The following is a 26662-nucleotide window of genomic DNA, read 5'->3' as shown; positions in this document are numbered from 1 at the left end:
CTCAAATTTAGAAAACCAACTTATGCTTGCTTAAGGGTAAAGGTGAGTTGGGGTGCTGCATAAAACCAGAGATTGAAATGAGCACAGATAAAGTTCCTTAAGCCAAGTATGGAATAGACAAGAGCTACTCCTTGCTCAACGAAATGGACTCAACACCCCATATTAAACGCCTAAGAATGTACCTGACTAGTAAGTATCTTAAAACCTATGGATTGCTATGTCTCTGAAAGAGAATCAAGCATGTGTACAGGGGCATAAACGCAGCAGTGATAGGATTGGAGAGGTTCGGTGAGCAAATGAAGACCCTTTGAAGTCATATTGCATGGTACCCATTCCACGGGTTTCAACTACCCAGGTTTAAGGTATTCTTCCTTCAGGTAAAACATGCATGTGGAACCTAGAGTATGATCAACCATGTGATCAGGAGACGTGTTCAAATATGTCTCAGTTTTCGTACCCTGGTACTCGGGTGCAACATTCCAGACGCTTTACTAACACCCTCCCGACTTGGAGAGTCAGTCCCTTTAACCTCCTGTTTGGCCCAGTTTGCAATTTCTGCGGAAGATGAACAGGAATAGCGAGAACCAATGAGAGACTAGCTGGAGGTGTCTGGACGGGCAAATTTAACTCTCATTTCCCACCAGGAAGAGGAATTAACCAAAGGCTCAGCGTGCCGTGCCGGAACCAGATTAGGGCCTGAAGCCATCCTGCAGTGTTGCGGCCAGCTCAAAAGAAAGCGAGTTGAAGAAAGGAGCTCAGGGGCACTGTAATTCACAAACCTGCAGAGTTATAAATGACAGCTATCGTCCAAAAATATACTGAAGTAAGGCTGCCAAGAGGACTTGAAAGCGGGGCAGAATTGCAGGAAACCGATTTCAGGAGGTAGACTGGAATTGCATTGAAAGCATAGGAAAAGAGGCAGAACGTCCACAATGATGCACTTGGCCAAAAAGGGCGTATGCGTTTTTTCCTGAATATATTCAGGAAAAAACGCATATGCCCTTTTTGGCCAACCAAGCAAGCTTGCAAAGGAAATCTGCACTACAATGAAGTCTCACTTCCCCCCGGTCAAAAGGGCCATCTGGAAAAAGTGTAAAATCCAGAAAGACAGGACAGGCCATGGAGAACTGGGAGCCTTGTTATGCTGATGGGCGGGATGTAAATTGCCAACAGACACTCGGGAGAAGTGTATGGTGTTTCCTGAAACATCTAAAAAACAAAGCAACAGAGCCTAGGGCACTTCCACTTATGGTCCTATAGCTTAGGGAAATTAAAATCAAAAAGACACAGCCACCCCAAAGTTTGGGACGCCTCTGTTTACAAGAACCTCGTTTACAGTACAAGTTCAACATCGCAGAAAGTGAAAAATGGATAAAGAAGTTGTGGTATTTACTTACAAAGCAATATCACTCAGCAATGAAATCTATGTCATCAGGCCCTTAGCAGCACAATGAGTGGATTCAGGTATGATGATTCTAACTGAAATAAGTCACACAGAAAAAGAAACATCATAAGATATCAGTAATACACGGAATGTAAACTTGGCTACACAGGAACTGAATTACAGAACAGAACAGGGTCTCAAATTTAGAAAACCAACTTATGCTTGCTTAAGGGGAAAGGTGAGTTGGGGTGCTGCATAAAACCAGAGATTGAAATGAGCACAGATAAAGTTCCTTAAGCCAAATATGGAATAGACAAGAGCTACTCCTTGCTCAACGAAATGGACTCAACACCGCATATTAAACGCCTAAGAATGTACCTGACTAGTAAGTATCTTAAAACCTATGGATTGCTATGTCTCCGAAAGAGAATCAAGCATGTGTACAGGGGCATAAACGCAGCAGTGATAGGATTGGAGAGGTTCGGTGAGCAAATGAAGACCCTTTGAAGTCATATTGCATGGTACCCATTCCACGGGTTTCAACTACCCAGGTTTAAGGTATTCTTCCTTCAGCTAAAACATGCATGTGGAACCTAGAGTATGATCAACCATGTGATCGGGAGACGTGTTCAAATATGTCTCAGTTTTCGTACCCTGGTACTCGGGTGCAACATTCCAGACGCTTTACTAACACCCTCCTGACTTGGAGAGTCAGTCCCTTTAACCTCCTGTTTGGCCCAGTTTGCAATTTCTGCGGAAGATGAACAGGAATAGCGAGAACCAATGAGAGACTAGCTGGAGGTGTCTGGACGGGCAAATTTAACTCTCATTTCCCACCAGGAAGAGGAATTAACCAAAGGCTCAGCGTGCCGTGCCGGAACCAGATTAGGGCCTGAAGCCATCCTGCGGTGTTGCGGCCAGCTCAAAAGAAAGCGAGTTGAAGAAAGGAGCTCAGGGGCACTGTAATTCACAAACCTGCAGAGTTATAAATGACAGCTATCGTCCAAAAATATACTGAAGTAAGGCTGCCAAGAGGACTTGAAAGCGGGGCAGAATTGCAGGAAACCGATTTCAGGAGGTAGACTGGAATTGCATTGAAAGCATAGGAAAAGAGGCAGAACGTCCACAATGATGCACTTGGCCAAAAAGGGCATATGCGTTTTTTCCTGAATATATTCAGGAAAAAACGCATACGCCCTTTTTGGCCAACCAAGCAAGCTTGCAAAGGAAATCTGCACTACAATGAAGTCTCACTTCCCCCCGGTCAAAAGGGCCATCTGAAAAAAGTGTAAAATCCAGAAAGGCAGGACAGGCCATGGAGAACTGGGAGCCTTCTTATGCTGATGGGCAGGATGTAAATTGCCAACAGACACTCGGGAGAAGTGTATGGTGTTTCCTGAAACATCTAAAAAACAAAGCAACAGAGCCTAGGGCACTTCCACTTATGGTCCTATAGCTTAGGGAAATTAAAATCAAAAAGACACAGCCACCCCAAAGTTTGGGACGCCTCTGTTTACAAGAACCTCGTTTACAGTACAAGTTCAACATCGCAGAAAGTGAAAAATGGATAAAGAAGTTGTGGTATTTACTTACAAAGCAATATCACTCAGCAATGAAATCTATGTCATCAGGCCCTTAGCAGCACAATGAGTGGATTCAGGTATGATGATTCTAACTGAAATAAGTCACACAGAAAAAGAAACATCATAAGATATCAGTAATACACGGAATGTAAACTTGGCTACACAGGAACTGTATTACAGAACAGAACAGGGTCTCAAATTTAGAAAACCAACTTATGCTTGCTTAAGGGTAAAGGTGAGTTGGGGTGCTGCATAAAACCAGAGATTGAAATGAGCACAGATAAAGTTCCTTAAGCCAAGTATGGAATAGACAAGAGCTACTCCTTGCTCAACGAAATGGACTCAACACCCCATATTAAACGCCTAAGAATGTACCTGACTAGTAAGTATCTTAAAACCTATGGATTGCTATGTCTCTGAAAGAGAATCAAGCATGTGTACAGGGGCATAAACGCAGCAGTGATAGGATTGGAGAGGTTCGGTGAGCAAATGAAGACCCTTTGAAGTCATATTGCATGGTACCCATTCCACGGGTTTCAACTACCCAGGTTTAAGGTATTCTTCCTTCAGGTAAAACATGCATGTGGAACCTAGAGTATGATCAACCATGTGATCAGGAGACGTGTTCAAATATGTCTCAGTTTTCGTACCCTGGTACTCGGGTGCAACATTCCAGACGCTTTACTAACACCCTCCCGACTTGGAGAGTCAGTCCCTTTAACCTCCTGTTTGGCCCAGTTTGCAATTTCTGCGGAAGATGAACAGGAATAGCGAGAACCAATGAGAGACTAGCTGGAGGTGTCTGGACGGGCAAATTTAACTCTCATTTCCCACCAGGAAGAGGAATTAACCAAAGGCTCAGCGTGCCGTGCCGGAACCAGATTAGGGCCTGAAGCCATCCTGCAGTGTTGCGGCCAGCTCAAAAGAAAGCGAGTTGAAGAAAGGAGCTCAGGGGCACTGTAATTCACAAACCTGCAGAGTTATAAATGACAGCTATCGTCCAAAAATATACTGAAGTAAGGCTGCCAAGAGGACTTGAAAGCGGGGCAGAATTGCAGGAAACCGATTTCAGGAGGTAGACTGGAATTGCATTGAAAGCATAGGAAAAGAGGCAGAACGTCCACAATGATGCACTTGGCCAAAAAGGGCGTATGCGTTTTTTCCTGAATATATTCAGGAAAAAACGCATACGCCCTTTTTGGCCAACCAAGCAAGCTTGCAAAGGAAATCTGCACTACAATGAAGTCTCACTTCCCCCCGGTCAAAAGGGCCATCTGGAAAAAGTGTAAAATCCAGAAAGACAGGACAGGCCATGGAGAACTGGGAGCCTTGTTATGCTGATGGGCGGGATGTAAATTGCCAACAGACACTCGGGAGAAGTGTATGGTGTTTCCTGAAACATCTAAAAAACAAAGCAACAGAGCCTAGGGCACTTCCACTTATGGTCCTATAGCTTAGGGAAATTAAAATCAAAAAGACACAGCCACCCCAAAGTTTGGGACGCCTCTGTTTACAAGAACCTCGTTTACAGTACAAGTTCAACATCGCAGAAAGTGAAAAATGGATAAAGAAGTTGTGGTATTTACTTACAAAGCAATATCACTCAGCAATGAAATCTATGTCATCAGGCCCTTAGCAGCACAATGAGTGGATTCAGGTATGATGATTCTAACTGAAATAAGTCACACAGAAAAAGAAACATCATAAGATATCAGTAATACACGGAATGTAAACTTGGCTACACAGGAACTGAATTACAGAACAGAACAGGGTCTCAAATTTAGAAAACCAACTTATGCTTGCTTAAGGGGAAAGGTGAGTTGGGGTGCTGCATAAAACCAGAGATTGAAATGAGCACAGATAAAGTTCCTTAAGCCAAATATGGAATAGACAAGAGCTACTCCTTGCTCAACGAAATGGACTCAACACCGCATATTAAACGCCTAAGAATGTACCTGACTAGTAAGTATCTTAAAACCTATGGATTGCTATGTCTCCGAAAGAGAATCAAGCATGTGTACAGGGGCATAAACGCAGCAGTGATAGGATTGGAGAGGTTCGGTGAGCAAATGAAGACCCTTTGAAGTCATATTGCATGGTACCCATTCCACGGGTTTCAACTACCCAGGTTTAAGGTATTCTTCCTTCAGCTAAAACATGCATGTGGAACCTAGAGTATGATCAACCATGTGATCGGGAGACGTGTTCAAATATGTCTCAGTTTTCGTACCCTGGTACTCGGGTGCAACATTCCAGACGCTTTACTAACACCCTCCTGACTTGGAGAGTCAGTCCCTTTAACCTCCTGTTTGGCCCAGTTTGCAATTTCTGCGGAAGATGAACAGGAATAGCGAGAACCAATGAGAGACTAGCTGGAGGTGTCTGGACGGGCAAATTTAACTCTCATTTCCCACCAGGAAGAGGAATTAACCAAAGGCTCAGCGTGCCGTGCCGGAACCAGATTAGGGCCTGAAGCCATCCTGCGGTGTTGCGGCCAGCTCAAAAGAAAGCGAGTTGAAGAAAGGAGCTCAGGGGCACTGTAATTCACAAACCTGCAGAGTTATAAATGACAGCTATCGTCCAAAAATATACTGAAGTAAGGCTGCCAAGAGGACTTGAAAGCGGGGCAGAATTGCAGGAAACCGATTTCAGGAGGTAGACTGGAATTGCATTGAAAGCATAGGAAAAGAGGCAGAACGTCCACAATGATGCACTTGGCCATAAAGGGCGTATGCGTTTCTTCCTGAATATATTCAGGAAGAAACGCATACGCCCGTTTTGGCCAACCAAGCAAGCTTGCAAAGGAAATCTGCACTACAATGAAGTCTCACTTCCCCCCGGTCAAAAGGGCCATCTGAAAAAAGTGTAAAATCCAGAAAGGCAGGACAGGCCATGGAGAACTGGGAGCCTTGTTATGCTGATGGGCGGGATGTAAATTGCCAACAGACACTCGGGAGAAGTGTATGGTGTTTCCTGAAACATCTAAAAAACAAAGCAACAGAGCCTAGGGCACTTCCACTTATGGTCCTATAGCTTAGGGAAATTAAAATCAAAAAGACACAGCCACCCCAAAGTTTGGGACGCCTCTGTTTACAAGAACCTCGTTTACAGTACAAGTTCAACATCGCAGAAAGTGAAAAATGGATAAAGAAGTTGTGGTATTTACTTACAAAGCAATATCACTCAGCAATGAAATCTATGTCATCAGGCCCTTAGCAGCACAATGAGTGGATTCAGGTATGATGATTCTAACTGAAATAAGTCACACAGAAAAAGAAACATCATAAGATATCAGTAATACACGGAATGTAAACTTGGCTACACAGGAACTGAATTACAGAACAGAACAGGGTCTCAAATTTAGAAAACCAACTTATGCTTGCTTAAGGGGAAAGGTGAGTTGGGGTGCTGCATAAAACCAGAGATTGAAATGAGCACAGATAAAGTTCCTTAAGCCAAATATGGAATAGACAAGAGCTACTCCTTGCTCAACGAAATGGACTCAACACCGCATATTAAACGCCTAAGAATGTACCTGACTAGTAAGTATCTTAAAACCTATGGATTGCTATGTCTCCGAAAGAGAATCAAGCATGTGTACAGGGGCATAAACGCAGCAGTGATAGGATTGGAGAGGTTCGGTGAGCAAATGAAGACCCTTTGAAGTCATATTGCATGGTACCCATTCCACGGGTTTCAACTACCCAGGTTTAAGGTATTCTTCCTTCAGCTAAAACATGCATGTGGAACCTAGAGTATGATCAACCATGTGATTGGGAGTCGTGTTCAAATATGTCTCAGTTTTCGTACCCTGGTACTCGGGTGCAACATTCCAGACGCTTTACTAACACCCTCCCGACTTGGAGAGTCAGTCCCTTTAACCTCCTGTTTGGCCCAGTTTGCAATTTCTGCGGAAGATGAACAGGAATAGCGAGAACCAATGAGAGACTAGCTGGAGGTGTCTGGACGGGCAAATTTAACTCTCATTTCCCACCAGGAAGAGGAATTAACCAAAGGCTCAGCGTGCCGTGCCGGAACCAGATTAGGGCCTGAAGCCATCCTGCGGTGTTGCGGCCAGCTCAAAAGAAAGCGAGTTGAAGAAAGGAGCTCAGGGGCACTGTAATTCACAAACCTGCAGAGTTATAAATGACAGCTATCATCCAAAAATATACTGAAGTAAGGCTGCCAAGAGGACTTGAAAGCGGGGCAGAATTGCAGGAAACCGATTTCAGGAGGCAGACTGGAATTGCATTGAAAGCATAGGAAAAGAGGCAGAACGTCCACAATGATGCACTTGGCCAAAAAGGGCGTATGCGTTTTTTCCTGAATATATTCAGGAAAAAACGCATACGCCCTTTTTGGCCAACCAAGCAAGCTTGCAAAGGAAATCTGCACTACAATGAAGTCTCACTTCCCCCCGGTCAAAAGGGCCATCTGAAAAAAGTGTAAAATCCAGAAAGGCAGGACAGGCCATGGAGAACTGGGAGCCTTGTTATGCTGATGGGCGGGATGTAAATTGCCAACAGACACTCGGGAGAAGTGTATGGTGTTTCCTGAAACATCTAAAAAACAAAGCAACAGAGCCTAGGGCACTTCCACTTATGGTCCTATAGCTTAGGGAAATTAAAATCAAAAAGACACAGCCACCCCAAAGTTTGGGACGCCTCTGTTTACAAGAACCTCGTTTACAGTACAAGTTCAACATCGCAGAAAGTGAAAAATGGATAAAGAAGTTGTGGTATTTACTTACAAAGCAATATCACTCAGCAATGAAATCTATGTCATCAGGCCCTTAGCAGCACAATGAGTGGATTCAGGTATGATGATTCTAACTGAAATAAGTCACACAGAAAAAGAAACATCATAAGATATCAGTAATACACGGAATGTAAACTTGGCTACACAGGAACTGAATTACAGAACAGAACAGGGTCTCAAATTTAGAAAACCAACTTATGCTTGCTTAAGGGGAAAGGTGAGTTGGGGTGCTGCATAAAACCAGAGATTGAAATGAGCACAGATAAAGTTCCTTAAGCCAAATATGGAATAGACAAGAGCTACTCCTTGCTCAACGAAATGGACTCAACACCGCATATTAAATGCCTAAGAATGTACCTGACTAGTAAGTATCTTAAAACCTATGGATTGCTATGTCTCCGAAAGAGAATCAAGCATGTGTACAGGGGCATAAACGCAGCAGTGATAGGATTGGAGAGGTTCGGTGAGCAAATGAAGACCCTTTGAAGTCATATTGCATCGTACCCATTCCACGGGTTTCAACTACCCAGGTTTAAGGTATTCTTCCTTCAGCTAAAACATGCATGTGGAACCTAGAGTATGATCAACCATGTGATCGGGAGACGTGTTCAAATATGTCTCAGTTTGCGTACCCTGGTACTCGGGTGCAACATTCCAGACGCTTTACTAACACCCTCCCGACTTGGAGAGTCAGTCCCTTTAACCTCCTGTTTGGCCCAGTTTGCAATTTCTGCGGAAGATGAACAGGAATAGCGAGAACCAATGAGAGACTAGCTGGAGGTGTCTGGACGGGCAAATTTAACTCTCATTTCCCACCAGGAAGAGGAATTAACCAAAGGCTCAGCGTGCCGTGCCGGAACCAGATTAGGGCCTGAAGCCATCCTGCGGTGTTGCGGCCAGCTCAAAAGAAAGCGAGTTGAAGAAAGGAGCTCAGGGGCACTGTAATTCACAAACCTGCAGAGTTATAAATGACAGCTATCGTCCAAAAATATACTGAAGTAAGGCTGCCAAGAGGACTTGAAAGCGGGGCAGAATTGCAGGAAACCGATTTCAGGAGGCAGACTGGAATTGCATTGAAAGCATAGGAAAAGAGGCAGAACGTCCACAGTGATGCACTTGGCCAAAAAGGGCGTATGCGTTTTTTCCTGAATATATTCAGGAAGAAACGCATACGCCCTTTTTGGCCAACCAAGCAAGCTTGCAAAGGAAATCTGCACTACAATGAAGTCTCACTTCCCCCCGGTCAAAAGGGCCATCTGAAAAAAGTGTAAAATCCAGAAAGGCAGGACAGGCCATGGAGAACTGGGAGCCTTGTTATGCTGATGGGTGGGATGTAAATTGCCAACAGACACTCGGGAGAAGTGTATGGTGTTTCCTGAAACATCTAAAACACAAAGCAACAGAGCCTAGGGCACTTCCACTTATGGTCTTATAGCTTAGGGAAATTAAAATCAAAAAGACACAGCCACCCCAAAGTTTGGGACACCTCTGTTTACAAGAACCTCGTTTACAGTACAAGTTCAACATCGCAGAAAGTGAAAAATGGATAAAGAAGTTGTGGTATTTACTTACAAAGCAATATCACTCAGCAATGAAATCTATGTCATCAGGCCCTTAGCAGCACAATGAGTGGATTCAGGTACGATGATTCTAACTGAAATAAGTCACACAGAAAAAGAAATATCATAAGATATCACTAATACACGGAATGTAAACTTGGCTACACAGGAACTGAATTCCAAAACAGAACAGGGACTCAAATTTAGAAAACCAACTTATGCTTGCTTAAGGGTAAAGGTGAGTTGGGGTGCTGCATAAAACCAGAGATTGAAATGAGCACAGATAAAGTTCCTTAAGCCAAATATGGAATAGACAAGAGCTACTCCTTGCTCAACAAAATGGACTAAACACCGCATATTAAACGCCTAAGAATGTACCTGACTAGTAAGTATCTTAAAACCTATGGATTGCTATGTCTCCAAAAGAGAATCAAGCATGTGTACAGGGGCATAAACGCAGCAGTGATAGGATTGGAGAGGTTCGGTGAGCAAATGAAGACCCTCTGAAGTCATATTACATGGTACCCATTCCACGGGTTTCAACTACCCAGGTTTAAGGTATTCTTCCTTCAGCTAAAACATGCATGTGGAACCTAGAGTATGATCAACCATGTGATCGGGAGATGTGTTCAAATATGTCTCAGTTTCGTATCCTGGTACTCGGGTGCAACATTCCAGACGCTTTACTAACACCCTCCCGACTTGGAGAGTCAGCGCCTTTAACCTCCTGTTTGGCCCAGTTTGCAATTTCTGCGGAAGATGAACAGGAATAGCGAGAACCAATGAGAGACTAGCTGGAGGTGTCTGGACGGGCACATTTAACCCTCATTTCCCACCAGGAAGAGGAATTAACCAAAGGCTCAGCGTGCCATGCCGGAACCAGATTAGGGCCTGAAGCCATCCTGCGGTGTTGCGGCCAGCTCAAAAGAAAGCGAGTTGAAGAAAGGAGCTCAGGGGCACTGTAATTCACAAACCTGCAGAGTTATAAATGACAGCTATCGTCCAAAAATATACTGAAGTAAGGCTGCCAAGAGGATTTGAAAGCGGGGCAGAATTGCAGGAAACCGATTTCAGGAGGTAGACTGGAATTGCATTGAAAGCATAGGAAAAGAGGCAGAACGTCCACAATCATGCACTTGGCCAAAAAGGGCGTATGCGTTTTTTCCTGAATATATTCAGGAAAAACGCATACGCCCTTTTTGGCCAACCAAGCAAGCTTGCAAAGGAAATCTGCACTACAATGAAGTCTCACTTCCCCGCGGTCAAAAGGGCCATCTGAAAAAAGTGTAAAATCCAGAAAGGCAGGACAGGCCATGGAGAACTGGGAGCCTTGTTATGCTGATGGGTGGGATGTAAATTGCCAACAGACACTCGGGAGAAGTGTATGGTGTTTCCTGAAACATCTAAAAAACAAAGCAACAGAGCCTAGGGCACTTCCACTTATGGTCCTATAGCTTAGGGAAATTAAAATCAAAAAGACACAGCCACCCCAAAGTTTGGGACGCCTCTGTTTACAAGAACCTCGTTTACAGTACAAGTTCAACATCGCAGAAAGTGAAAAATGGATAAAGAAGTTGTGGTATTTACTTACAAAGCAATATCACTCTGCAATGAAATCTATGTCATCAGGCCCTTAGCAGCACAATGAGTGGATTCAGGTATGATGATTCTAACTGAAATAAGTCACACAGAAAAAGAAACATCATAAGATATCAGTAATACACGGAATGTAAACTTGGCTACACAGGAACTGAATTACAGAACAGAACAGGGTCTCAAATTTAGAAAACCAACTTATGCTTGCTTAAGGGGAAAGGTGAGTTGGGGTGCTGCATAAAACCAGAGATTGAAATGAGCACAGATAAAGTTCCTTAAGCCAAATATGGAATAGACAAGAGCTACCTCTTGCTCAACGAAATGGACTCAACACCGCATATTAAATGCCGAAGAATGTACCTGACTAGTAAGTATCTTAAAACCTATGGATTGCTATGTCTCCGAAAGAGAATCAAGCATGTGTACAGGGGCATAAACGCAGCAGTGATAGGATTGGAGAGGTTCGGTGAGCAAATGAAGACCCTTTGAAGTCATATTGCATGGTACCCATTCCACGGGTTTCAACTACCCAGGTTTAAGGTATTCTTCCTTCAGCTAAAACATGCATGTGGAACCTAGAGTATGATCAACCATGTGATCGGGAGATGTGTTCAAATATGTCTCAGTTTCGTACCCTGGTACTCGGGTGCAACATTCCAGACGCTTTACTAACACCCTCCCGACTTGGAGAGTCAGTCCCTTTAACCTCCTGTTTGGCCCAGTTTGCAATTTCTGCGGAAGATGAACAGGAATAGCGAGAACCAATGAGAGACTAGCTGGAGGTGTCTGGACGGGCAAATTTAACTCTCATTTCCCACCAGGAAGAGGAATTAACCAAAGGCTCAGCGTGCCGTGCCGGAACCAGATTAGGGCCTGAAGCCATCCTGCGGTGTTGCGGCCAGCTCAAAAGAAAGCGAGTTGAAGAAAGGAGCTCAGGGGCACTGTAATTCACAAACCTGCAGAGTTATAAATGACAGCTATCGTCCAAAAATATACTGAAGTAAGGCTGCCAAGAGGACTTGAAAGCGGGGCAGAATTGCAGGAAACCGATTTCAGGAGGTAGACTGGAATTGCATTGAAAGCATAGGAAAAGAGGCAGAACGTCCACAATGATGCACTTGGCCAAAAAGGGCGTATGCGTTTTTTCCTGAATATATTCAGGAAAAAAAGCATATGCCCTTTTTGGCCAACCAAGCAAGCTTGCAAAGGAAATCTGCACTACAATGAAGTCTCACTTCCCCCCGGTCAAAAGGGCCATCTGAAAAAAGTGTAAAATCCAGAAAGGCAGGACAGGCCATGGAGAACTGGGAGCCTTGTTATGCTGATGGGCGGGATGTAAATTGCCAACAGACACTCGGGAGAAGTGTATGGTGTTTCCTGAAACATCTAAAAAACAAAGCAACAGAGCCTAGGGCACTTCCACTTATGGTCCTATAGCTTAGGGAAATTAAAATCAAAAAGACACAGCCACCCCAAAGTTTGGGACGCCTCTGTTTACAAGAACCTCGTTTACAGTACAAGTTCAACATCGCAGAAAGTGAAAAATGGATAAAGAAGTTGTGGTATTTACTTACAAAGCAATATCACTCAGCAATGAAATCTATGTCATCAGGCCCTTAGCAGCACAATGAGTGGATTCAGGTATGATGATTCTAACTGAAATAAGTCACACAGAAAAAGAAACATCATAAGATATCAGTAATACACGGAATGTAAACTTGGCTACACAGGAACTGAATTACAGAACAGAACAGGGTCTCAAATTTAGAAAACCAACTTATGCTTGCTTAAGGGGAAAGGTGAGTTGGGGTGCTGCATAAAACCAGAGATTGAAATGAGCACAGATAAAGTTCCTTAAGCCAAATATGGAATAGACAAGAGCTACTCCTTGCTCAACGAAATGGACTCAACACCGCATATTAAACGCCTAAGAATGTACCTGACTAGTAAGTATCTTAAAACCTATGGATTGCTATGTCTCCGAAAGAGAATCAAGCATGTGTACAGGGGCATAAACGCAGCAGTGATAGGATTGGAGAGGTTCGGTGAGCAAATGAAGACCCTTTGAAGTCATATTGCATGGTACCCATTCCACGGGTTTCAACTACCCAGGTTTAAGGTATTCTTCCTTCAGCTAAAACATGCATGTGGAACCTAGAGTATGATCAACCATGTGATTGGGAGTCGTGTTCAAATATGTCTCAGTTTTCGTACCCTGGTACTCGGGTGCAACATTCCAGACGCTTTACTAACACCCTCCCGACTTGGAGAGTCAGTCCCTTTAACCTCCTGTTTGGCCCAGTTTGCAATTTCTGCGGAAGATGAACAGGAATAGCGAGAACCAATGAGAGACTAGCTGGAGGTGTCTGGACGGGCAAATTTAACTCTCATTTCCCACCAGGAAGAGGAATTAACCAAAGGCTCAGCGTGCCGTGCCGGAACCAGATTAGGGCCTGAAGCCATCCTGCGGTGTTGCGGCCAGCTCAAAAGAAAGCGAGTTGAAGAAAGGAGCTCAGGGGCACTGTAATTCACAAACCTGCAGAGTTATAAATGACAGCTATCGTCCAAAAATATACTGAAGTAAGGCTGCCAAGAGGACTTGAAAGCGGGGCAGAATTGCAGGAAACCGATTTCAGGAGGTAGACTGGAATTGCATTGAAAGCATAGGAAAAGAGGCAGAACGTCCACAATGATGCACTTGGCCAAAAAGGGCATATGCGTTTTTTCCTGAATATATTCAGGAAAAAAAGCATATGCCCTTTTTGGCCAACCAAGCAAGCTTGCAAAGGAAATCTGCACTACAATGAAGTCTCACTTCCCCCCGGTCAAAAGGGCCATCTGAAAAAAGTGTAAAATCCAGAAAGGCAGGACAGGCCATGGAGAACTGGGAGCCTTGTTATGCTGATGGGCGGGATGTAAATTGCCAACAGACACTCGGGAGAAGTGTATGGTGTTTCCTGAAACATCTAAAAAACAAAGCAACAGAGCCTAGGGCACTTCCACTTATGGTCCTATAGCTTAGGGAAATTAAAATCAAAAAGACACAGCCACCCCAAAGTTTGGGACGCCTCTGTTTACAAGAACCTCGTTTACAGTACAAGTTCAACATCGCAGAAAGTGAAAAATGGATAAAGAAGTTGTGGTATTTACTTACAAAGCAATATCACTCAGCAATGAAATCTATGTCATCAGGCCCTTAGCAGCACAATGAGTGGATTCAGGTATGATGATTCTAACTGAAATAAGTCACACAGAAAAAGAAACATCATAAGATATCAGTAATACACGGAATGTAAACTTGGCTACACAGGAACTGAATTACAGAACAGAACAGGGTCTCAAATTTAGAAAACCAACTTATGCTTGCTTAAGGGGAAAGGTGAGTTGGGGTGCTGCATAAAACCAGAGATTGAAATGAGCACAGATAAAGTTCCTTAAGCCAAATATGGAATAGACAAGAGCTACTCCTTGCTCAACGAAATGGACTCAACACCGCATATTAAATGCCTAAGAATGTACCTGACTAGTAAGTATCTTAAAACCTATGGATTGCTATGTCTCCGAAAGAGAATCAAGCATGTGTACAGGGGCATAAACGCAGCAGTGATAGGATTGGAGAGGTTCGGTGAGCAAATGAAGACCCTTTGAAGTCATATTGCATCGTACCCATTCCACGGGTTTCAACTACCCAGGTTTAAGGTATTCTTCCTTCAGCTAAAACATGCATGTGGAACCTAGAGTATGATCAACCATGTGATCGGGAGACGTGTTCAAATATGTCTCAGTTTGCGTACCCTGGTACTCGGGTGCAACATTCCAGACGCTTTACTAACACCCTCCCGACTTGGAGAGTCAGTCCCTTTAACCTCCTGTTTGGCCCAGTTTGCAATTTCTGCGGAAGATGAACAGGAATAGCGAGAACCAATGAGAGACTAGCTGGAGGTGTCTGGACGGGCAAATTTAACTCTCATTTCCCACCAGGAAGAGGAATTAACCAAAGGCTCAGCGTGCCGTGCCGGAACCAGATTAGGGCCTGAAGCCATCCTGCGGTGTTGCGGCCAGCTCAAAAGAAAGCGAGTTGAAGAAAGGAGCTCAGGGGCACTGTAATTCACAAACCTGCAGAGTTATAAATGACAGCTATCGTCCAAAAATATACTGAAGTAAGGCTGCCAAGAGGACTTGAAAGCGGGGCAGAATTGCAGGAAACCGATTTCAGGAGGCAGACTGGAATTGCATTGAAAGCATAGGAAAAGAGGCAGAACGTCCACAGTGATGCACTTGGCCAAAAAGGGCGTATGCGTTTTTTCCTGAATATATTCAGGAAAAAACGCATACGCCCTTTTTGGCCAACCAAGCAAGCTTGCAAAGGAAATCTGCACTACAATGAAGTCTCACTTCCCCCCGGTCAAAAGGGCCATCTGAAAAAAGTGTAAAATCCAGAAAGGCAGGACAGGCCATGGAGAACTGGGAGCCTTGTTATGCTGATGGGTGGGATGTAAATTGCCAACAGACACTCGGGAGAAGTGTATGGTGTTTCCTGAAACATCTAAAACACAAAGCAACAGAGCCTAGGGCACTTCCACTTATGGTCTTATAGCTTAGGGAAATTAAAATCAAAAAGACACAGCCACCCCAAAGTTTGGGACACCTCTGTTTACAAGAACCTCGTTTACAGTACAAGTTCAACATCGCAGAAAGTGAAAAATGGATAAAGAAGTTGTGGTATTTACTTACAAAGCAATATCACTCAGCAATGAAATCTATGTCATCAGGCCCTTAGCAGCACAATGAGTGGATTCAGGTACGATGATTCTAACTGAAATAAGTCACACAGAAAAAGAAATATCATAAGATATCACTAATACACGGAATGTAAACTTGGCTACACAGGAACTGAATTCCAAAACAGAACAGGGACTCAAATTTAGAAAACCAACTTATGCTTGCTTAAGGGTAAAGGTGAGTTGGGGTGCTGCATAAAACCAGAGATTGAAATGAGCACAGATAAAGTTCCTTAAGCCAAATATGGAATAGACAAGAGCTACTCCTTGCTCAACAAAATGGACTAAACACCGCATATTAAACGCCTAAGAATGTACCTGACTAGTAAGTATCTTAAAACCTATGGATTGCTATGTCTCCAAAAGAGAATCAAGCATGTGTACAGGGGCATAAACGCAGCAGTGATAGGATTGGAGAGGTTCGGTGAGCAAATGAAGACCCTCTGAAGTCATATTACATGGTACCCATTCCACGGGTTTCAACTACCCAGGTTTAAGGTATTCTTCCTTCAGCTAAAACATGCATGTGGAACCTAGAGTATGATCAACCATGTGATCGGGAGATGTGTTCAAATATGTCTCAGTTTCGTATCCTGGTACTCGGGTGCAACATTCCAGACGCTTTACTAACACCCTCCCGACTTGGAGAGTCAGCGCCTTTAACCTCCTGTTTGGCCCAGTTTGCAATTTCTGCGGAAGATGAACAGGAATAGCGAGAACCAATGAGAGACTAGCTGGAGGTGTCTGGACGGGCACATTTAACCCTCATTTCCCACCAGGAAGAGGAATTAACCAAAGGCTCAGCGTGCCATGCCGGAACCAGATTAGGGCCTGAAGCCATCCTGCGGTGTTGCGGCCAGCTCAAAAGAAAGCGAGTTGAAGAAAGGAGCTCAGGGGCACTGTAATTCACAAACCTGCAGAGTTATAAATGACAGCTATCGTCCAAAAATATACTGAAGTAAGGCTGCCAAGAGGATTTGAAAGCGGGGCAGAATTGCAGGAAACCGATTTCAGGAGGTAGACTGGAATTGCATTGAAAGCATAGGAAAAGAGGCAGAACGTCCACAATGATGCACTTGGCCAAAAAGGGCGTATGCGTTTTTTCCTGAATATATTCAGGAAAAAACGCATACGCCCTTTTTGGCCAACCAAGCAAGCTTGCAAAGGAAATCTGCACTACAATGAAGTCTCACTTCCCCGCGGTCAAAAGGGCCATCTGAAAAAAGTGTAAAATCCAGAAAGGCAGGACAGGCCATGGAGAACTGGGAGCCTTGTTATGCTGATGGGCGGGATGTAAATTGCCAACAGACACTCGGGAGAAGTGTATGGTGTTTCCTGAAACATCTAAAAAACAAAGCAACAGAGCCTAGGGCACTTCCACTTATGGTCCTATAGCTTAGGGAAATTAAAATCAAAAAGACACAGCCACCCCAAAGTTTGGGACGCCTCTGTTTACAAGAACCTCGTTTACAGTACAAGTTCAACATCGCAGAAAGTGAAAAATGGATAAAGAAGTTGTGGTATTTACTTACAAAGCAATATCACTCTGCAATGAAATCTATGTCATCAGGCCCTTAGCAGCACAATGAGTGGATTCAGGTATGATGATTCTAACTGAAATAAGTCACACAGAAAAAGAAACATCATAAGATATCAGTAATACACGGAATGTAAACTTGGCTACACAGGAACTGAATTACAGAACAGAACAGGGTCTCAAATTTAGAAAACCAACTTATGCTTGCTTAAGGGGAAAGGTGAGTTGGGGTGCTGCATAAAACCAGAGATTGAAATGAGCACAGATAAAGTTCCTTAAGCCAAATATGGAATAGACAAGAGCTACTCCTTGCTCAACGAAATGGACTCAACACCGCATATTAAACGCCTAAGAATGTACCTGACTAGTAAGTATCTTAAAACCTATGGATTGCTATGTCTCCGAAAGAGAATCAAGCATGTGTACAGGGGCATAAACGCAGCAGTGATAGGATTGGAGAGGTTCGGTGAGCAAATGAAGACCCTTTGAAGTCATATTGCATGGTACCCATTCCACGGGTTTCAACTACCCAGGTTTAAGGTATTCTTCCTTCAGCTAAAACATGCATGTGGAACCTAGAGTATGATCAACCATGTGATTGGGAGTCGTGTTCAAATATGTCTCAGTTTTCGTACCCTGGTACTCGGGTGCAACATTCCAGACGCTTTACTAACACCCTCCCGACTTGGAGAGTCAGTCCCTTTAACCTCCTGTTTGGCCCAGTTTGCAATTTCTGCGGAAGATGAACAGGAATAGCGAGAACCAATGAGAGACTAGCTGGAGGTGTCTGGACGGGCAAATTTAACTCTCATTTCCCACCAGGAAGAGGAATTAACCAAAGGCTCAGCGTGCCGTGCCGGAACCAGATTAGGGCCTGAAGCCATCCTGCGGTGTTGCGGCCAGCTCAAAAGAAAGCGAGTTGAAGAAAGGAGCTCAGGGGCACTGTAATTCACAAACCTGCAGAGTTATAAATGACAGCTATCGTCCAAAAATATACTGAAGTAAGGCTGCCAAGAGGACTTGAAAGCGGGGCAGAATTGCAGGAAACCGATTTCAGGAGGTAGACTGGAATTGCATTGAAAGCATAGGAAAAGAGGCAGAACGTCCACAATGATGCACTTGGCCAAAAAGGGCATATGCGTTTTTTCCTGAATATATTCAGGAAAAAAAGCATATGCCCTTTTTGGCCAACCAAGCAAGCTTGCAAAGGAAATCTGCACTACAATGAAGTCTCACTTCCCCCCGGTCAAAAGGGCCATCTGAAAAAAGTGTAAAATCCAGAAAGGCAGGACAGGCCATGGAGAACTGGGAGCCTTGTTATGCTGATGGGCGGGATGTAAATTGCCAACAGACACTCGGGAGAAGTGTATGGTGTTTCCTGAAACATCTAAAAAACAAAGCAACAGAGCCTAGGGCACTTCCACTTATGGTCCTATAGCTTAGGGAAATTAAAATCAAAAAGACACAGCCACCCCAAAGTTTGGGACGCCTCTGTTTACAAGAACCTCGTTTACAGTACAAGTTCAACATCGCAGAAAGTGAAAAATGGATAAAGAAGTTGTGGTATTTACTTACAAAGCAATATCACTCAGCAATGAAATCTATGTCATCAGGCCCTTAGCAGCACAATGAGTGGATTCAGGTATGATGATTCTAACTGAAATAAGTCACACAGAAAAAGAAACATCATAAGATATCAGTAATACACGGAATGTAAACTTGGCTACACAGGAACTGAATTACAGAACAGAACAGGGTCTCAAATTTAGAAAACCAACTTATGCTTGCTTAAGGGGAAAGGTGAGTTGGGGTGCTGCATAAAACCAGAGATTGAAATGAGCACAGATAAAGTTCCTTAAGCCAAATATGGAATAGACAAGAGCTACTCCTTGCTCAACGAAATGGACTCAACACCGCATATTAAATGCCTAAGAATGTACCTGACTAGTAAGTATCTTAAAACCTATGGATTGCTATGTCTCCGAAAGAGAATCAAGCATGTGTACAGGGGCATAAACGCAGCAGTGATAGGATTGGAGAGGTTCGGTGAGCAAATGAAGACCCTTTGAAGTCATATTGCATCGTACCCATTCCACGGGTTTCAACTACCCAGGTTTAAGGTATTCTTCCTTCAGCTAAAACATGCATGTGGAACCTAGAGTATGATCAACCATGTGATCGGGAGACGTGTTCAAATATGTCTCAGTTTGCGTACCCTGGTACTCGGGTGCAACATTCCAGACGCTTTACTAACACCCTCCCGACTTGGAGAGTCAGTCCCTTTAACCTCCTGTTTGGCCCAGTTTGCAATTTCTGCGGAAGATGAACAGGAATAGCGAGAACCAATGAGAGACTAGCTGGAGGTGTCTGGACGGGCAAATTTAACTCTCATTTCCCACCAGGAAGAGGAATTAACCAAAGGCTCAGCGTGCCGTGCCGGAACCAGATTAGGGCCTGAAGCCATCCTGCGGTGTTGCGGCCAGCTCAAAAGAAAGCGAGTTGAAGAAAGGAGCTCAGGGGCACTGTAATTCACAAACCTGCAGAGTTATAAATGACAGCTATCGTCCAAAAATATACTGAAGTAAGGCTGCCAAGAGGACTTGAAAGCGGGGCAGAATTGCAGGAAACCGATTTCAGGAGGCAGACTGGAATTGCATTGAAAGCATAGGAAAAGAGGCAGAACGTCCACAGTGATGCACTTGGCCAAAAAGGGCGTATGCGTTTTTTCCTGAATATATTCAGGAAAAAACGCATACGCCCTTTTTGGCCAACCAAGCAAGCTTGCAAAGGAAATCTGCACTACAATGAAGTCTCACTTCCCCCCGGTCAAAAGGGCCATCTGAAAAAAGTGTAAAATCCAGAAAGGCAGGACAGGCCATGGAGAACTGGGAGCCTTGTTATGCTGATGGGTGGGATGTAAATTGCCAACAGACACTCGGGAGAAGTGTATGGTGTTTCCTGAAACATCTAAAACACAAAGCAACAGAGCCTAGGGCACTTCCACTTATGGTCTTATAGCTTAGGGAAATTAAAATCAAAAAGACACAGCCACCCCAAAGTTTGGGACACCTCTGTTTACAAGAACCTCGTTTACAGTACAAGTTCAACATCGCAGAAAGTGAAAAATGGATAAAGAAGTTGTGGTATTTACTTACAAAGCAATATCACTCAGCAATGAAATCTATGTCATCAGGCCCTTAGCAGCACAATGAGTGGATTCAGGTACGATGATTCTAACTGAAATAAGTCACACAGAAAAAGAAATATCATAAGATATCACTAATACACGGAATGTAAACTTGGCTACACAGGAACTGAATTCCAAAACAGAACAGGGACTCAAATTTAGAAAACCAACTTATGCTTGCTTAAGGGTAAAGGTGAGTTGGGGTGCTGCATAAAACCAGAGATTGAAATGAGCACAGATAAAGTTCCTTAAGCCAAATATGGAATAGACAAGAGCTACTCCTTGCTCAACAAAATGGACTAAACACCGCATATTAAACGCCTAAGAATGTACCTGACTAGTAAGTATCTTAAAACCTATGGATTGCTATGTCTCCAAAAGAGAATCAAGCATGTGTACAGGGGCATAAACGCAGCAGTGATAGGATTGGAGAGGTTCGGTGAGCAAATGAAGACCCTCTGAAGTCATATTACATGGTACCCATTCCACGGGTTTCAACTACCCAGGTTTAAGGTATTCTTCCTTCAGCTAAAACATGCATGTGGAACCTAGAGTATGATCAACCATGTGATCGGGAGATGTGTTCAAATATGTCTCAGTTTCGTATCCTGGTACTCGGGTGCAACATTCCAGACGCTTTACTAACACCCTCCCGACTTGGAGAGTCAGCGCCTTTAACCTCCTGTTTGGCCCAGTTTGCAATTTCTGCGGAAGATGAACAGGAATAGCGAGAACCAATGAGAGACTAGCTGGAGGTGTCTGGACGGGCACATTTAACCCTCATTTCCCACCAGGAAGAGGAATTAACCAAAGGCTCAGCGTGCCATGCCGGAACCAGATTAGGGCCTGAAGCCATCCTGCGGTGTTGCGGCCAGCTCAAAAGAAAGCGAGTTGAAGAAAGGAGCTCAGGGGCACTGTAATTCACAAACCTGCAGAGTTATAAATGACAGCTATCGTCCAAAAATATACTGAAGTAAGGCTGCCAAGAGGATTTGAAAGCGGGGCAGAATTGCAGGAAACCGATTTCAGGAGGTAGACTGGAATTGCATTGAAAGCATAGGAAAAGAGGCAGAACGTCCACAATGATGCACTTGGCCAAAAAGGGCGTATGCGTTTTTTCCTGAATATATTCAGGAAAAAACGCATACGCCCTTTTTGGCCAACCAAGCAAGCTTGCAAAGGAAATCTGCACTACAATGAAGTCTCACTTCCCCGCGGTCAAAAGGGCCATCTGAAAAAAGTGTAAAATCCAGAAAGGCAGGACAGGCCATGGAGAACTGGGAGCCTTGTTATGCTGATGGGCGGGATGTAAATTGCCAACAGACACTCGGGAGAAGTGTATGGTGTTTCCTGAAACATCTAAAAAACAAAGCAACAGAGCCTAGGGCACTTCCACTTATGGTCCTATAGCTTAGGGAAATTAAAATCAAAAAGACACAGCCACCCCAAAGTTTGGGACGCCTCTGTTTACAAGAACCTCGTTTACAGTACAAGTTCAACATCGCAGAAAGTGAAAAATGGATAAAGAAGTTGTGGTATTTACTTACAAAGCAATATCACTCTGCAATGAAATCTATGTCATCAGGCCCTTAGCAGCACAATGAGTGGATTCAGGTATGATGATTCTAACTGAAATAAGTCACACAGAAAAAGAAACATCATAAGATATCAGTAATACACGGAATGTAAACTTGGCTACACAGGAACTGAATTACAGAACAGAACAGGGTCTCAAATTTAGAAAACCAACTTATGCTTGCTTAAGGGGAAAGGTGAGTTGGGGTGCTGCATAAAACCAGAGATTGAAATGAGCACAGATAAAGTTCCTTAAGCCAAATATGGAATAGACAAGAGCTACCTCTTGCTCAACGAAATGGACTCAACACCGCATATTAAATGCCGAAGAATGTACCTGACTAGTAAGTATCTTAAAACCTATGGATTGCTATGTCTCCGAAAGAGAATCAAGCATGTGTACAGGGGCATAAACGCAGCAGTGATAGGATTGGAGAGGTTCGGTGAGCAAATGAAGACCCTTTGAAGTCATATTGCATGGTACCCATTCCACGGGTTTCAACTACCCAGGTTTAAGGTATTCTTCCTTCAGCTAAAACATGCATGTGGAACCTAGAGTATGATCAACCATGTGATCGGGAGATGTGTTCAAATATGTCTCAGTTTCGTACCCTGGTACTCGGGTGCAACATTCCAGACGCTTTACTAACACCCTCCCGACTTGGAGAGTCAGTCCCTTTAACCTCCTGTTTGGCCCAGTTTGCAATTTCTGCGGAAGATGAACAGGAATAGCGAGAACCAATGAGAGACTAGCTGGAGGTGTCTGGACGGGCAAATTTAACTCTCATTTCCCACCAGGAAGAGGAATTAACCAAAGGCTCAGCGTGCCGTGCCGGAACCAGATTAGGGCCTGAAGCCATCCTGCGGTGTTGCGGCCAGCTCAAAAGAAAGCGAATTGAAGAAAGGAGCTCAGGGGCACTGTAATTCACAAACCTGCAGAGTTATAAATGACAGCTATCGTCCAAAAATATACTGAAGTAAGGCTGCCAAGAGGACTTGAAAGCGGGGCAGAATTGCAGGAAACCGATTTCAGGAGGTAGACTGGAATTGCATTGAAAGCATAGGAAAAGAGGCAGAACGTCCACAATGATGCACTTGGCCAAAAAGGGCGTATGCGTTTTTTCCTGAATATATTCAGGAAAAAAAGCATATGCCCTTTTTGGCCAACCAAGCAAGCTTGCAAAGGAAATCTGCACTACAATGAAGTCTCACTTCCCCCCGGTCAAAAGGGCCATCTGAAAAAAGTGTAAAATCCAGAAAGGCAGGACAGGCCATGGAGAACTGGGAGCCTTGTTATGCTGATGGGCGGGATGTAAATTGCCAACAGACACTCGGGAGAAGTGTATGGTGTTTCCTGAAACATCTAAAAAACAAAGCAACAGAGCCTAGGGCACTTCCACTTATGGTCCTATAGCTTAGGGAAATTAAAATCAAAAAGACACAGCCACCCCAAAGTTTGGGACGCCTCTGTTTACAAGAACCTCGTTTACAGTACAAGTTCAACATCGCAGAAAGTGAAAAATGGATAAAGAAGTTGTGGTATTTACTTACAAAGCAATATCACTCAGCAATGAAATCTATGTCATCAGGCCCTTAGCAGCACAATGAGTGGATTCAGGTATGATGATTCTAACTGAAATAAGTCACACAGAAAAAGAAACATCATAAGATATCAGTAATACACGGAATGTAAACTTGGCTACACAGGAACTGAATTACAGAACAGAACAGGGTCTCAAATTTAGAAAACCAACTTATGCTTGCTTAAGGGGAAAGGTGAGTTGGGGTGCTGCATAAAACCAGAGATTGAAATGAGCACAGATAAAGTTCCTTAAGCCAAATATGGAATAGACAAGAGCTACTCCTTGCTCAACGAAATGGACTCAACACCGCATATTAAACGCCTAAGAATGTACCTGACTAGTAAGTATCTTAAAACCTATGGATTGCTATGTCTCCGAAAGAGAATCAAGCATGTGTACAGGGGCATAAACGCAGCAGTGATAGGATTGGAGAGGTTCGGTGAGCAAATGAAGACCCTTTGAAGTCATATTGCATGGTACCCATTCCACGGGTTTCAACTACCCAGGTTTAAGGTATTCTTCCTTCAGCTAAAACATGCATGTGGAACCTAGAGTATGATCAACCATGTGATTGGGAGTCGTGTTCAAATATGTCTCAGTTTTCGTACCCTGGTACTCGGGTGCAACATTCCAGACGCTTTACTAACACCCTCCCGACTTGGAGAGTCAGTCCCTTTAACCTCCTGTTTGGCCCAGTTTGCAATTTCTGCGGAAGATGAACAGGAATAGCGAGAACCAATGAGAGACTAGCTGGAGGTGTCTGGACGGGCAAATTTAACTCTCATTTCCCACCAGGAAGAGGAATTAACCAAAGGCTCAGCGTGCCGTGCCGGAACCAGATTAGGGCCTGAAGCCATCCTGCGGTGTTGCGGCCAGCTCAAAAGAAAGCGAGTTGAAGAAAGGAGCTCAGGGGCACTGTAATTCACAAACCTGCAGAGTTATAAATGACAGCTATCGTCCAAAAATATACTGAAGTAAGGCTGCCAAGAGGACTTGAAAGCGGGGCAGAATTGCAGGAAACCGATTTCAGGAGGTAGACTGGAATTGCATTGAAAGCATAGGAAAAGAGGCAGAACGTCCACAATGATGCACTTGGCCAAAAAGGGCGTATGCGTTTTTTCCTGAATATATTCAGGAAAAAAAGCATATGCCCTTTTTGGCCAACCAAGCAAGCTTGCAAAGGAAATCTGCACTACAATGAAGTCTCACTTCCCCCCGGTCAAAAGGGCCATCTGAAAAAAGTGTAAAATCCAGAAAGGCAGGACAGGCCATGGAGAACTGGGAGCCTTGTTATGCTGATGGGCGGGATGTAAATTGCCAACAGACACTCGGGAGAAGTGTATGGTGTTTCCTGAAACATCTAAAAAACAAAGCAACAGAGCCTAGGGCACTTCCACTTATGGTCCTATAGCTTAGGGAAATTAAAATCAAAAAGACACAGCCACCCCAAAGTTTGGGACGCCTCTGTTTACAAGAACCTCGTTTACAGTACAAGTTCAACATCGCAGAAAGTGAAAAATGGATAAAGAAGTTGTGGTATTTACTTACAAAGCAATATCACTCAGCAATGAAATCTATGTCATCAGGCCCTTAGCAGCACAATGAGTGGATTCAGGTATGATGATTCTAACTGAAATAAGTCACACAGAAAAAGAAACATCATAAGATATCAGTAATACACGGAATGTAAACTTGGCTACACAGGAACTGAATTACAGAACAGAACAGGGTCTCAAATTTAGAAAACCAACTTATGCTTGCTTAAGGGGAAAGGTGAGTTGGGGTGCTGCATAAAACCAGAGATTGAAATGAGCACAGATAAAGTTCCTTAAGCCAAATACGGAATAGAAAAGAGCTACTCCTTGCTCAACGAAATGGACTCAACACCGCATATTAAACGCCTAAGAATGTACCTGACTAGTAAGTATCTTAAAACCTATGGATTGCTATGTCTCCGAAAGAGAATCAAGCATGTGTACAGGGGCATAAACGCAGCAGTGATAGGATTGGAGAGGTTCGGTGAGCAAATGAAGACCCTTTGAAGTCATATTGCATGGTACCCATTCCACGGGTTTCAACTACCCAGGTTTAAGGTATTCTTCCTTCAGCTAAAACATGCATGTGGAACCTAGAGTATGATCAACCATGTGATTGGGAGTCGTGTTCAAATATGTCTCAGTTTTCGTACCCTGGTACTCGGGTGCAACATTCCAGACGCTTTACTAACACCCTCCCGACTTGGAGAGTCAGTCCCTTTAACCTCCTGTTTGGCCCAGTTTGCAATTTCTGCGGAAGATGAACAGGAATAGCGAGAACCAATGAGAGACTAGCTGGAGGTGTCTGGACGGGCAAATTTAACTCTCATTTCCCACCAGGAAGAGGAATTAACCAAAGGCTCAGCGTGCCGTGCCGGAACCAGATTAGGGCCTGAAGCCATCCTGCGGTGTTGCGGCCAGCTCAAAAGAAAGCGAGTTGAAGAAAGGAGCTCAGGGGCACTGTAATTCACAAACCTGCAGAGTTATAAATGACAGCTATCGTCCAAAAATATACTGAAGTAAGGCTGCCAAGAGGACTTGAAAGTGGGGCAGAATTGCAGGAAACCGATTTCAGGAGGTAGACTGGAATTGCATTGAAAGCATAGGAAAAGAGGCAGAACGTCCACAATGATGCACTTGGCCAAAAAGGGCGTATGCGTTTTTTCCTGAATATATTCAGGAAAAAAAGCATATGCCCTTTTTGGCCAACCAAGCAAGCTTGCAAAGGAAATCTGCACTACAATGAAGTCTCACTTCCCCCCGGTCAAAAGGGCCATCTGAAAAAAGTGTAAAATCCAGAAAGGCAGGACAGGCCATGGAGAACTGGGAGCCTTGTTATGCTGATGGGCGGGATGTAAATTGCCAACAGACACTCAGGAGAAGTGTATGGTGTTTCCTGAAACATCTAAAAAACAAAGCAACAGAGCCTAGGGCACTTCCACTTATGGTCCTATAGCTTAGGGAAATTAAAATCAAAAAGACACAGCCACCCCAAAGTTTGGGACGCCTCTGTTTACAAGAACCTCGTTTACAGTACAAGTTCAACATCGCAGAAAGTGAAAAATGGATAAAGAAGTTGTGGTA

The sequence above is a fragment of the Pseudorca crassidens genome, unplaced genomic scaffold, assembly GCF_039906515.1.
Source record: "Pseudorca crassidens isolate mPseCra1 unplaced genomic scaffold, mPseCra1.hap1 Scaffold_48, whole genome shotgun sequence".
Taxonomy (NCBI): domain Eukaryota; kingdom Metazoa; phylum Chordata; class Mammalia; order Artiodactyla; family Delphinidae; genus Pseudorca; species Pseudorca crassidens.
Note: the sequence above shows the minus strand (reverse complement) of the source record.